The 13,763-nt window shown below is 38.4% G+C and overlaps 2 protein-coding genes across 2 annotated transcripts in view; one reads left to right on the top strand and one right to left on the bottom strand.

The window, feature by feature from the left end:
- Positions 1 to 1,599, bottom strand: part of necab3 (N-terminal EF-hand calcium binding protein 3) — a 98,591-nt gene extending 96,992 nt beyond the window's left edge. The window contains exon 1 of the mRNA XM_015364631.2: positions 1,488 to 1,599. The gene's annotated coding sequence lies outside the window, so the exon portion shown is untranslated. The remainder of the gene's footprint in view (positions 1 to 1,487) is intronic.
- itcha (itchy E3 ubiquitin protein ligase a) overlaps positions 1,094 to 13,763 on the top strand; it is a 37,287-nt gene continuing 24,617 nt past the window's right edge. Inside the window, exon 1 of the mRNA XM_015364629.2 lies at positions 1,094 to 1,248. The gene's annotated coding sequence lies outside the window, so the exon portion shown is untranslated. The remainder of the gene's footprint in view (positions 1,249 to 13,763) is intronic.

The following is a 13,763-nucleotide window of genomic DNA, read 5'->3' as shown; positions in this document are numbered from 1 at the left end:
AGCTTCCTCTTTTTTTGTAGCTCTTCTTACGCTCTTGTCCAATCTGTTGTCCAATCTGTTATCTAATCTAGCCAGCAGCCATATCACCCTGCAACTCACAACTGGCAACCCACTGAAGCTAAGCAGGTGTAAGCCTGGTCAGTACCTGGATAGGAGACCTCCTGGGAAAAACTAAGGTTGCTGCTGGAAGAGGTGTTAGTGGGGCCAGCAGGGGGCGCTCACCCTGTGGTCCATGTGGGTCCTAATGCCCCAGTATAGTGATGGGGACACTATACTGTAAATAGGCACCGTCCTTCAGATGAGATGTAAAACTGAGGTCCTGACTCTCTGTGGTCATTAAAAACCCCAGTGTGTTTCTCGAAAAGAGTAGGGGTATAGCCCTGGCGTCCTGGCCAAATTTCCCATTGGCCCTTACCAATCATGGCCTCCTAATAATCCCCATCTACTTCATTACTCTGCTCTCCAATCCCACTGATAGCTGATGTGTGGTGAGCATTCTGGCACACTATGGCTGCCGTCACATGCTGCACGTTGGTGGTGGTGGAGGGGTGGAGTGGGTGGTGGTGGAGTCCCCATTACCTGTAAAGTGCTTTGAGTGGAGTGTCCAGAAAAGTGCTATATACGTGTAAGCTATTATTATTATTATTAATCAGTGCACTGTTTCATGTTAGGCAGGCAGTTAGCTTCATGTGTGATGTTCTGCCAACATTTTTGAGGACCACTTTCCTCTGCTACCACCCTAACAAGTAGCTAAATATTATGAACATAGTCAATCAGTTTGATAAGTTCAGTTTATTTTATTTATCTGATATGTAAATAATAATGTCTAGCTTTGAAGATATGGATATGGCGTAAGACCGAAGAGGAATTTGGACTTGCTTAATATGTACTGTACTTACACTAAAAATGTGCTGGTACAGGAAGCGACCTGAACGCAATCTTTTTCCGAGCCGCCGTGACGACCAACAGATGGACCAATCAGAGGTCCGGGGTCTGTTTACATTATCCAATCGAAGACCGAAGGAGCAATCGTTAGGTGGGGTTCCGGTATGCGTCACGTAAACGTGCGCGTCATCGTCGTGCGTCATGGGCGGCCCACCTTCGTTTGTCACGTGAGAAGGTTACGAAGATGGTGGAAGTTTCTTCCTTTGAGTGAAACTGGAGTGGATCCCAAAATAAAGAGGAATACAGCTCTTCAGGGATACACAGAGATATAGTACAGCAACGCTAGTTTCCCCCTAGATACGGGTAAGATTTAAATTTGTATAAAATGCCTTAGTAGTCCATCTAAAGCGCTACTGTTTAAAATATAGTGTATGTCTGCTCAGTCGCTGTCGATGCGTTTTGGCTACTTCGTAACTCCCAGGTGCCGAACTGGGTCTGAGACTCGGCTTAAACCGATCGTTCGAATATGTTTGTATAATACGTATGGTTTAATTCAATAAAAAGATCACAAATTCATTGCCAGTTGAATAAGTGATACTCACCAGGTAGTTGTCACTCTTCCCGACCTAACTTTTGACGTTAGACTGTTATCCCAAGCAGGTAAACACCCGACCGTCGAGTTTCTGCTGTGTTCAGTGGGGTTGTTTACAGCGTCAAGAGAGGCACTGTTGTCCGACAAGAAATGACAGTTCTTGCGAAGGTCAGGCCTTGATGTGTAAAAAGGGGATTCTTAAATTATTAAAGAAACCGTGAAGGTGATTTATTTGCATAAATAAGACCGCTCCGCTGAACCAAGTACGAAGTCCTTCTGGTTGAACGGGCAGGGTGTTTCACATTAACTATTGTATATGGGTGAGATCTTATTTTAGTAAGAGTTACTGGTCTGTAAGTCTGTCTCTTACATCTTTTGATGTGTTTTTATACAGTATTCTTCGAATTGTCGACATTGCTGAGTTATTTCTCAACAAAATGACCATTATATTCGGTACCAATGTACAGCTCAACACGATAAGAAGTGTTATCATATCTATGAATGAGGTTTCGGTTCAGTGCATTGATATGTAAGGAAATGGAGTGCACGACACATATCAATGCATACTAATAAGGTTCTCTTACACCCTTATGGTTATATATATATAATATGTTGATATTTTAGATATAATTTTTACGCAGACTGTACTTTAAAGATGATTTGTAAACGTACACGATTTTTGAATAAAATGAAACGCGATGGTTAGAAGTTGCAGTTCTCCCCAGACAGGTCAAGCCCTCGTTTGCATAATGCCATGAGTTCATGGTCGTGTACTTTTTAGGGTTGTTTGTGTTGTCAGTGCTCTGATCAGGAAGCGCAGAGTGAGTCAGACCAGTAAAGGAAATACTGTTTGAAGTTAGTTTGCAAACACAATTGCGTTTTGTGAATTTCTGAAGGGTGCCGAGAACATGCAGTTCTATGCTTCGTGTACCCGATGGGTTCATAAAGACCTTTGTAAGTATTTGGATGTGTATTTGTATGATTGGCATACTGTACAGATGTACAGGTAGATCTTTTTTGCTCTGTAATTGTCAGAATTTTGTTTTTATTTTCTTTTTGCCCTGTGTCCCGTTGCCTTCGATCTGTGTGGTTCTCTTGCTGGATGAGCTGCGTGCTAGTCTTGAAACGCGTCAAGACCTACTGCAGGGAAGAATGCAGTACACACACACACCAGCCATACAGAATGCATCAAGGGGCTTCTGCAAAGCACAGTCTCTGAAACCCATGTTCACACATAATGTCTTCTAAAGCAGCTAAATGGAGTCGTCTTCAGAAACGTTTTTTTTTTCCGCTGGAGTATTGTATCAAATGAGAAACAGTGGAAAGCTTGTGGATGACAGGCTACTGCAATAGACAATGGAGCACGCGAGAGGGGAAAAGTAAAGTGACTACCCACTAGCTGGAAGTTCAGTCAGTGAGGAAGGTTGTGGACACTTTATAGTATTTGTAACATATAATGTTATTTATTTAGAAACGTGTTTGCCTCACTGAATGTGACCTAAGGGCCACAAACCATGATTAAGTTCTTTTTCCAAGACCAACCTTATTTAAAAGTCATCTGAAACAAGCTTTACAATGTGAACATCAGAATTGACTCTAAAAAGATAGATGCTATGATCAATGATTCTGGAAAACGTTAAGGAACAGTTCTTTTTTATGTTCTGTTACTTTTTTAGTGTTTTTTTTTGTAAAAACTGTTAACGCAGATTCTGTATAGAAAGGAGGGCGGGCAGAGTACATGCAGTTTACCTTTTGGGCAAAAAGACAAAATGTCTGTCACAATCACAGACCTTCCACATAATTTCTTTAAAAATAATCCCTTTCTTGCACACACACCAAAATAAAATATTCCCGTGGTTCCTATTGCCCAGCTTTGTCAAGTAGTTTTATATTGAAGATGCTCAAGTTAGGAGCTGTCAGTTTGCGAGCTGCAAAGGAGCAGGTAAAGGCTCATTCCAGCTGAAATGTAGAAAAGAACAAATGTTGATTTTCTTTTTACTTTGCTGTTTTGCACTGAAATAATGTGTGTGTGTGTGTGTACAGAACAGGCTTATTTGTCCAACTTGATGTGTGCCTTGTATAGAAGTAGTTTCAAGTATACTGTATTTTTGGGATGTTAGAAACTTTCAGCACAGTACAGCACAAATCTCTGGACAGGAGCAGTTCAGCTTTCTCTTCATCTTTCTACAGTAGAAACATTTATCTATGAAAACAATATTGTTTCTTATTTTCTGGTCCTGAGCAAAATACATCATTCCTGCTTTTCCCTGGTATTTGGGCCCTCCTCACCTGTGATAAAAAGATACGCAAATCCCTTCTAGCAGAACAAAAACCAGTAGAGTCACTCGTGAGGAGCTGCATGTGATTCCATCTCCTCTGTGGAAAGATAGGACTGCACCTTTGTCCCTGTGAAGAAATGATCTCAATCTCTGAGCTTTTCTTTTTATCATTGCACCATAAATACAGTACAGTAAACAAAAGTGTTCTCTTTATTATTATTATTTTTTTTTTTGCTGTGGGTCAGTGATAAGCACAGTGGCCACATAGTTTTATATTGTGATATAAGATGTCAATCTATATTTTAATTTGGGTTGTCACTGAGTTCTCTTATGTACCTTCCACTAAGTTATTTTATATACTTCCCAAAGATATTTTAACCCCACTTCATCGGCTATAAGGGGTGACACATGGGGGGTGACCACTGTTGCATCATAGCACTAGAGAGCTGGATTTAATACCAGACCTGGGGTGCTACCTGCCAGAAATCTGTATGTTCTCTCTGTGTTTGTATGGGATTTCACTGGGTGCTCTGGTTTCCCCAGTGAAATCCAATTAATGGTAAATTAATTGGTTTCTAGGAAAATTGACACTAGTGTAAGTGTGTGTCTGTGTCTGCCCTGTGATGGACTGATGTTCTTTCAGGGGGTATCCTGTCTTGTGTCTGTTGCTTACTGGAATAAGCTCTAGCTCCCCCATGACCCTGAATTAGATAAATGGTTGGAAGTTGGATAGGCTTTTTTATTCACTTTGGCCCTGTGATGGACTGATGTCCCAACCAGGGAATGAGCAGTTGTATTACAACCAAAAGTCTCTATAATATTGTTACTGTATAAGTATAGGTACTTGGTATGGACTTATATACATTTACATCTAGTTGACTTTTTATTCCATTTTATAATCTATACATTATGTAAAAGAGGACATTGACAAATCCGCATAATCGCATAGTTTTAGTAAAGGAATTGAAGTAGTTATTCAGAATTTAGTGACATGTCTCAGTGTCTCCCATAGTGTTTTGTGTTAAGTTTGTACAATTTGAGTCAGCCACATTGGGAACTGTTAGACTCTTGCATTTTTTAACAATTGCTGCATCTTTTAAAAATTGAGATGTTGGAAAACAAACAGGTCAATATCATCTTCCATTCATTGGCAGAGGGAATAAGCAAGGTTAAGACGACTTGGAGTCCACTGCTTCTTGCTGATGTGGGATCACGATCCTAAATATAAAAATATTCTGTATTCTTGACAGAGCCACTGAATAGATGTCTGTTGTTTTGGAGGCTGTCTTTGACAGTGAAATTGCAGCCTCCACTCAATGAGGATAGCAAGCTTGCCCGTTGCTGTGTAATTAAGAAAGATGCACGACCAAAGTAGATAAACAGAATCTGTTCTGAAGCCTGCTGATCTTTTTCTTCATCTAATAATGTCTCATTTTTGGGGGGAGCAAAGTGTAAGGGGGTTTTTGTTTCTAGATATTGAGAAATGGTGAAAAAAACTTGTTGACATGAATGGTACCCTCTTGTTTTCTGTAGTCCTTTTTGTGCTCTTGTCAGATGTGATATCTACTCAGTGCACTGTCTCATGTTAGGCTATCAGTGATGTGTGTGACGTTCTGCAAATTGTTTTGCGTTTAAAAGAACAAGAGAAAATTATTTTCTTGTTTATTAATAAAGCATTATCAAATAATACTTCTGTAAAGTGCTCTGTTGTTTTGTTGGTAGAAGAGGAAATACATTTTTCTTAACTTGTAAAATACAAAAATGTGCAACTTATACTATGGACATTCCTAATTTGTTTGCCTTTAATGCTTCATAGTGTGAAAACCTATTGGAAGCTGATGCGTCATTGTCTGTTTTTTATTAAAAATGTCCTTGTTAAAGGCCAACATTTATTGAGCTAATTTAAATTACTTTGTCTCTGAACATGCATTGCTGAATGGCCACATGGTTAGACAATTATAAATTAAAGCTTTTATAAAATTAGCTATTTAAAAAGATTTGTTTTAATACCAAAATCGTTGTGTTATGTACATTGGAAAATGTGACTATAAGAGGCACAGATATAATACCCATTCACCCTAATGTAAATGTCAAGACCATACTTTCACTATCCACTTGTGATGTGATTTCTTGATACTGCAAAATATCACTGTTATGGGTATTTTTAAAATATTTGATATTTATTGATAACGATAGACTTGCAATCTAGTTAAAAATTTCTGAAGGAGAACTGGTGCTTTTCTCCCCAAATAAGAGGGTGAAGTCATCATTGTGACACTACATAAAGACATAGAGATGTCATAGATAATGGATGTGTGGTTTACAGAATATATAGAATACATGTCAGAAACACCTTCAAATATGATGTTGCATTTGTATTTTAACCACCCAGTGGAAATCAGAAATGGTGAAGATTATCAGGCTCTGGCAATCAAGAAGCAAGCTAGCTTTAATAACTTATAAATATAAATCTATACATTTCTTTTATACAGTAGGTACTATAATGTCATAACGTCATTTAGGTTCTTAAATCCATTCTTCTCCACTATCAGTTAAAATTAATATACATGCCAAAAGTCACAGACCTGCACACAATGGTATGGAAACTGAAGTCTGCCCATCTTATATTTGAATATGACAGACCTCTATAAAAACAAACCTACTTTCTTTAAGAGCCTTTGGTGTCGGGAGCAAATGGACATCTTCTGTATGATACATGGAGTGAAAAAGCTCATGTAACTCAAATTTGGTACCAGTCACTTTAATTTTTGTTTTACATTTAAAACTTTAAAATATGCTGTAGTACTGTGTTAATTGGTACTACTTGGAAGAGATACCTCTATTAGAACTGGGAAAATTTCCTGCTCTCATCCATATGGTCGACTAGTTCCACTGTCCTTTTACTTCCAAAGGAGTATGGCTCAGCAAGTAACCCAGCATGTGGTCTATGAGTACTAATGGAATGAATATACCTCACAATGTTTTAAAAAAACTGTATTTAATAAGAGTGAGCCCTCTTTTTACAATGGCTGCCTGGATTATACCCATTTAAAACAAAACAGAGGCATTTTCAGATTATGATCTGAAGTCTAGAGACCTAACTTCTCTGTGCCCTGCCGTCTTCAATTGGTTCTGAAAGTCAGTTTGTACTGTATGTCAACAAAGACTCTCCTTTAGTTCTTGAAACTTTATATTGGAGCTGTCCTTGTTGTCTAATAGCAGCTGTCCATTGTTTCTTTGACTGCCGCAGTACCACAGTGCTATGTTCAAGGTATGACGCAGGAAACCCACAGAGGTGTCATTAATTTCTTTCATGGCCCTTTAGTTGGAAAATGGGGATTCAGCTCTGTGAATTTGAATGTAAACAAATACCTTTTATTCTTCATAGTGTCGATTATGAACTGTAACTGAAATGCTGGTTCGTTCTCTATTCTGTGACTCTTTACATCTCCAAGAGGCCTTGTTTCTTTAAAAAGGAAAGAGAGCTTGCAGCCTGTTGTTCTGTTTGCACACTGACCGGTGGGACCAATTAAATTCAGTTCAATTCAGTTCAATTCAGTTTTATTTGTACCGGTGGAGCAAAACTGTTTTAGGAGTCAGTTTAAAAGCTGAGGTCAATGAAAGTTGAAAATTGACCATTTTTGCAGAGCAATGAAAATAATTCTGAAATATCAGAATAAAATGTAAAACAAGGAGCTGTAGGGATCTGAAATGGACTGAGGCTTGTCTCAGTAAAGCTGTTAACCCCATATTTGAATCCTGAGATTTAAATGCTGGGTATTCAGGCGTTGGCAAGCTATCACTGTACTACTGCACTAAGCTCTTCTGCTCATAGTTATTAAAGTCTTACACTTGATCAGAAATTGTCTGTGATAGTAACATATAAAAAGGTACTGACCATTTTACATTTTATATTGCATGGACATCTGAAAGCACGCTTGGTGATAGGAGAATATGAAATGCATTCTCTGTACAAAAGTGTTAAAATGCCATTTTTCATGTAACTAGAATGAGTGTGCTGTTCATTTCTTCGTCTTTAAACCAACACTATTGGAAATAGGCAGGTTTATTAGTTTCACATTTAGGCTCATGTTAGTACTTTATTACTTAAAAGAACTTAATTATGGAAGTCTGTTACAAATACTAAGTGTATGTGATAGAAGCGATACAAGTCATCTAGTATCTTAGGTATTTGTCTGCCACAATTACTAACAATTCCATTATAATTGTTGTCTGTGATGTAGTATGTATAGGAACATGGCTAATAAGCACAAAAGGTACTGCCCATGATTAAGACAGGCATTTAAAACATTTTTGTGTCTACTTGTGCAGTAATTCAAATATTGTTCCTTAGTCCCAGTGAGATTTTATATACAAGTAGAAGATATACCATGGCATCAAAAGAAGGCGACTAGTCACTTATCAGTTATCAGCCCAATTCATTTTGGTTTAAAATCTTTTTTTTTCTGAAGAAGAATGTTTTTTCTCTGCCTGCAATCTATTATCCTTGGTTTCAGTGTGAAGTAGTTCTGCTCTCTGCTGATAAGCTGTACTCTAAGGAGTCATTTACCATGCTGTTTGTTTCCAACCAGCAGTATCTAGGAAGCCTCATGGCAGGTAAAGACAAGCTATAAATTATTAACTGTGGAGATAATCTAAGTGAAAGTTTATACAGCAGTCACATTTTGTGCAGGAAGGGAAATAATAAATTATGTATAGCTGCTTAAAGCAAACATTGCGTTACTAAACATTAAAATTAGAGAAAGAAATTTAACTTCTAATGGAAAAACCTCTCACAGTGTGAAACCTTATGACAGTGACAAACCTACTTCAGGATAAAATAAACATATTTGTTTTGTTTTTTTACAGAAAGTGATATTTGTAAACGAATATTGGAGTGCTCATTTATGGTAGGGTGGCTTGAATAATAATGTGCCACTGTAGGAGAGATTTGGAATGGCTGTGGAATGGAATGTGCTTTGGATTTCACCCTGCTCCAACCTTGTCAGGCTTAATGAGACTCGCAGAGAGATTGCTGTTCTGCTCTGTAGGGAAGCCTGTCTTTTGAAAACCTGTTGATGGGCTCCAAGCATCCTCATAAGGGATCTCAACTACTTATGTAATAATTCCCTTAGTTCAGTTTTGTATTATTAATCATACATTGTTGTGTAAGTTGTAAATATCTTCAGTATAATCAGAATTTACAATAAATGTTAAGACTATTCAACAGTTTAAGCAAAACAAAAATAAACCTGCAATTAATACAGCTTAGTTTGGTTTAGAAGAAACCATCTTTTCATTCAGCGATCTACAATTTAAAAGAAAGATCAATGCTTGATTCACAATAGGTTGAGATAAACTGTATTTGCGCAGCTAATATGAAATATTCTGGTAGCTAATCAGTCATCAAATCTAATTGATTGTCAGGTGTTCCTCTGTACACATTCATAAAGCTAATTGGCTACTTTTTATCCTACAAAATACAGATGTCAGGGTTAGCTGTTATCTCAAAATGACTACAAATTCAGTAAATTATCTACATAGAATTGTTTCTGCATAAAAATAGAGAAACATGGAACCAAATGTCAGTGACTTTGCACAGCAGAATCTTTTTCAGTAGTCTTGAGTCGACAGTGTTCCTGGAAGGACTTCAAGAAGTCTAGAAGCATCAGTGTCAGTTTGTTTTAATGAAAACAATGGATTTAGAAGTCCATACCAAAGAACCTTAATGTGTAGTCCATTGCTAAAGAAGATGCTTGGTTATAATGCTGTCTGGATAAAATGTTACAACCCTGCAGTTCTCTAATATGCATAAAAATCTTGGAATTCCTAAAAGATCTCAGCTGTACAAAATCAAAAGGTCTTGGCATTCTGTCCCAATTCAGTAGGAAGTGTTAAATGGTTTTACAAGCTAATGCCTAAAAAGTTCAGGTTAGGAAAATAGTACTGTGGTTTTAAAATGTGTTGCTTCCTAGCTAATTGCATTATATTGGGTTTAATGAGCTGGTCGCTTGAGGTCGACTGTGATGGCATATCCAACATCCAAAAGCAGGGCAGTTTTGTTTCAGCCTGCAGTTTCATAGCAACAAATTTGTTGCTGACCTGATTTTCCAGGAAAACGTTTTGCATTATAGCAGTTTCAGGTCGATGGAGCTATAACAGACAGTATGCAGAATTCTGTTTGCCTCGAGTATTACAGAGAGTTTTCAGGAGTCAGTGGTGTTGTATCTCTCATATGCCACAGAAAGCATATGCCCCTTTTCTGTGATTTTTGTATAACCTTAACCCCATTTCTGTATGTTGAAGTTGATTTACAGTACTAGGTTCTTGTTTCTTTCCACAAGTGCCACTTGCATACGAACAACCTTATGTGCTGTCCTTGCACTTTTGGGAGAGTAACATAAATGATCTGTAGTGAAGAGAAGCATGATATCTCATACTTTCACTTCCTCCATTTTCATGAAATATTCTGGTGAAGACGCTTGTGTCTTGCAGCATGCCAGTGTCTTTTTGAGTTCAAGTCATATATATGTGAGGCAGTAGGTAGTCTGACAATGCTTAAAGCCTGGGGCCAAGCCACATTTTAATCCAGTTACCTCACTCTGCATGTCTTAAATGGAAACCTGTCAGAGCAGTATTCTGGTAAGCCTTGCTCACAGAAACCTCCCCAAAACTGAAACTTGTTTGCAAAGAGGGTGTACATTTACAGTGCCTTGCGAAAGTATTCGGCCCCCTTGAACTTTTCAACCTTTTGCCACATTTCAGGCTTCAAACATAAAGATATAAATTTTAAAGCCGGATTTGGATACAAAAAGATTTCCCAAGCTTCAAACATCCCAAGGAGCACTGTGCAAGCAATCATCTTGAAATGGAAGGAGTATCAGACCACTGCAAATCTACCAAGACCTGGCCGTCCCTCTAAACTTTCAGCTCAGACAAGGAGAAGACTGATCAGAGATGCAGCCAAGAGGCCCATGATCACTCTGGATGAACTGCAGAGAACTACAGCTGAGGTGGGAGAGTCTGTCCATAGGACAACAATCAGTCTTACACTGCACAAATCTGGCCTTTATGGAAGAGTGGCAAGAAGAAAGCCATTTCTCAAAGATATCCATAAAAAGTCTCGTCTAAAGTTTGCCACAAGCCACCTGGGAGACACCCCAAACATGTGGAAGAAGGTGCTCTGGTCAGATGAAACCAAAATCGAACTTTTTGGCCACAATGCAAAACGATATGTTTGGCGTAAAAGCAACACAGCTCATCACCCTCAACACACCATCCCCACTGTCAAACATGGTGGTGGCAGCATCATGGTTTGGGCCTGCTTTTCTTCAGCAGGGACAGGGAAGATGGTTAAAATTGAGGGGAAGATGGATGCAGCCAAATACAGGACCATTCTGGATGAAAACCTGTTGGAGTCTGCAAAAGACCTGAAACTGGGACGGAGATTTATCTTCCAAAAAGACAATGATCCCAAACATACAGCAAAATCTACAAAGGAATGGTTCACAAATAAACGTATCCAGGTGTTTGAATGGCCAAGTCAAAGTCCAGACCTGAATCCAATCGAGAATCTGTGGAAAGAGCTGAAAACTGCTGTTCACAAACGCTCTCCATCCAACCTCACTGAGCTCGAGCTGTTTTGCAAGGAAGAATGGGCAAGAATTTCAGTCTCTCGATGTGCAAAACTGATAGAGACATACCCCAAGCGACTTGCAGCTGTAATCGCAGCAAAAGGTGGCTCTACAAAGTATTAACGCAAGGGGGCCGAATAATTTTGCATGCCCCACTTTTCATTTTTTTATTAGTTAAAAAAGTTTCAAAAATCCAATAGATTTCGTTCCACTTCACAATTGTGTCCCACTTGATGGTGATTCTTCACATAAAATAAAAAATGTATATCTTTATGTTTGAAGCCTGAAATGTGGCAAAAGGTTGAAAAGTTCAAGGGGGCCGAATACTTTCGCAAGGCACTGTATCTCATCTGCCAGTAGTTTTTGGCAAGTGCTATGAAAATGCTTCAGGTTTTGATGGCTGGGAACATTACATATACTGTAGAAGCTCTTGATGCCCCCCCCAGGCTTCTGAATATAAGCCTCTGAACCCTTCTGCTACATTCAGTAGTGTTTTGTAAGTTTTCAAGTAAGAGTTTTGCTGAAACACAAGCCCTGTGCAAAAACACTCTGTCTCTCATCCTGCTGTAAAGTGTGATTGTATTTCCAATTTTCAGCCTCTTAATAAGCAGACAATGCAACAGGCATTCTGCATTTCTCTTTAAGAAAATCTTGTTGCAGTAGAATTAAGAAATGCCATTCATTTTAACAAGTGGGAGTGTTGTTGTGGTTGAAAATATGTAGTCAAAATGCACTGATTGAGCCCTGTCTGTTTAAATCAAGTGAATTCCAGCCACTCAGGGTGAGAAGTGTGAGAGGCATGTCATTATGGACAGAAGAAAAGGAGCTTTTGTAAATACTGGGAGCTTCTTTGAACCTCCCGACCATCAAAGGATACTCAAAGGTTTTCTCTTGCTGAAGCCACAATTGGTATGAGGCAGTTCAACCCAGCTTGTTACAGCAGTTAAGTGAGTCTCAAATTTTGTCCAGCCACCTTGTTCCCCCTGTGCAGTGTGTTCCAGATAGCTTGGTGCACGTCTTAGTGTAAAAAAAGTGTCTTATTTGCTGTCGCATATTATTCCTTTTTGGTATACTATTGTGATGCCACGTCTTTGACCACAAATTGTGAAATAGTCCTGGTGATCTGAAGCATAACCTGTTCTGCAGCCTTTTGCACAATAACACAAGGTCCTCAACTTCTTCAACACTTCTTTATTTGTTGTTAAACACTATAGCAGAAATACCAAGAAAACTGTATAACCAAACAACGTATTCAATAACTATGCAACAGGCGAAATCTCTTAATAAATGTAATTATATATTTTTTTTTTCACGTAGTTTGGAAACTACAATGCTCACACTGGGCACTGATATCTGGTGAAATTGCATTCCAAGCCTTATCATTTATGTGATGTCATTGTATGAAGGACTTCTGAGGTCATAGTGCTCTATCTACCAATCCTTTGAACTTAATACACTTCAATAAATCCCATGTTGTCCAGCTTTGAAATGATTTTTGAACTTGTTTTGACTAAAATCAAACAGGATCTGCCATTTCATACTTGGCTCATGACCTCATCAACTGCTCATCCACTTTACCCACAGGGTTTTTCAATGACAGTTTGGGGAAACACATGGCATTTGAGCTCATCAGCACACCTGCAAGGATCCTCTCATTTATTTGGGGTACTGGACTATAGGAACAATATTTTGGAATGAAAAAAATATATAGTGCACTATAGGGCTAATTTGTGTTTTTATGCTTTAAAATACAACATTTCGGCTGTGGAGCCGCTTTCGGGTGTGTGACATCTGAAGAGGGCTCCACAGCCAAAATGTTATGTTTCTTTTCTTCTCTTTTCACCATGGAATAAACCTTTCCTGGTTCCCTTATATGTGCAGGTATTCTGTTTGGATTATTGCATTGTCTTGATAAGGACATAGAAGATTGTGCATAACCATCTAAATCTTATTTATGTTTATCTTTCTGCAGGCTGAATCACCCATACAAACGTGTATTGTATGTGTTCCTACTACCTGTGCAAATCACTTTGGATTCATTAATGTTAAATTTTGTTTGCCAAATGTGTGCAATCTCCATTACTTTTTTTAGCTAAATTTGCTAGTTTGCTAACTATAACAAAATCTAAATTGTTGATTTAGGTCAGGAAGAGGGCTGAGCCTTGGTCCAGTTTCATACACCACTACTAAGTCTACCCAGTCAGGGGTTATGCACCTTAAGATATGTTGTTTGGTGTTTGTTAGCCAGTTTTTGATTCATTTACAAACATTTCCTTAGATTACTTTGGCTTTTAATTTGACAGTCTACTTTTTCTGAAGGACCTTATCAATAGCTTTCTGGAAATGTAAATATATTGTATTTTTTGTGTTATC

The sequence above is a fragment of the Lepisosteus oculatus genome, chromosome 16, assembly GCF_040954835.1.
Source record: "Lepisosteus oculatus isolate fLepOcu1 chromosome 16, fLepOcu1.hap2, whole genome shotgun sequence".
In the NCBI taxonomy this organism is placed as follows: domain Eukaryota; kingdom Metazoa; phylum Chordata; class Actinopteri; order Semionotiformes; family Lepisosteidae; genus Lepisosteus; species Lepisosteus oculatus.
The sequence above is the reverse complement of the archived record's forward strand: the minus strand, read 5'-3'. Positions and strand labels throughout refer to the sequence as shown.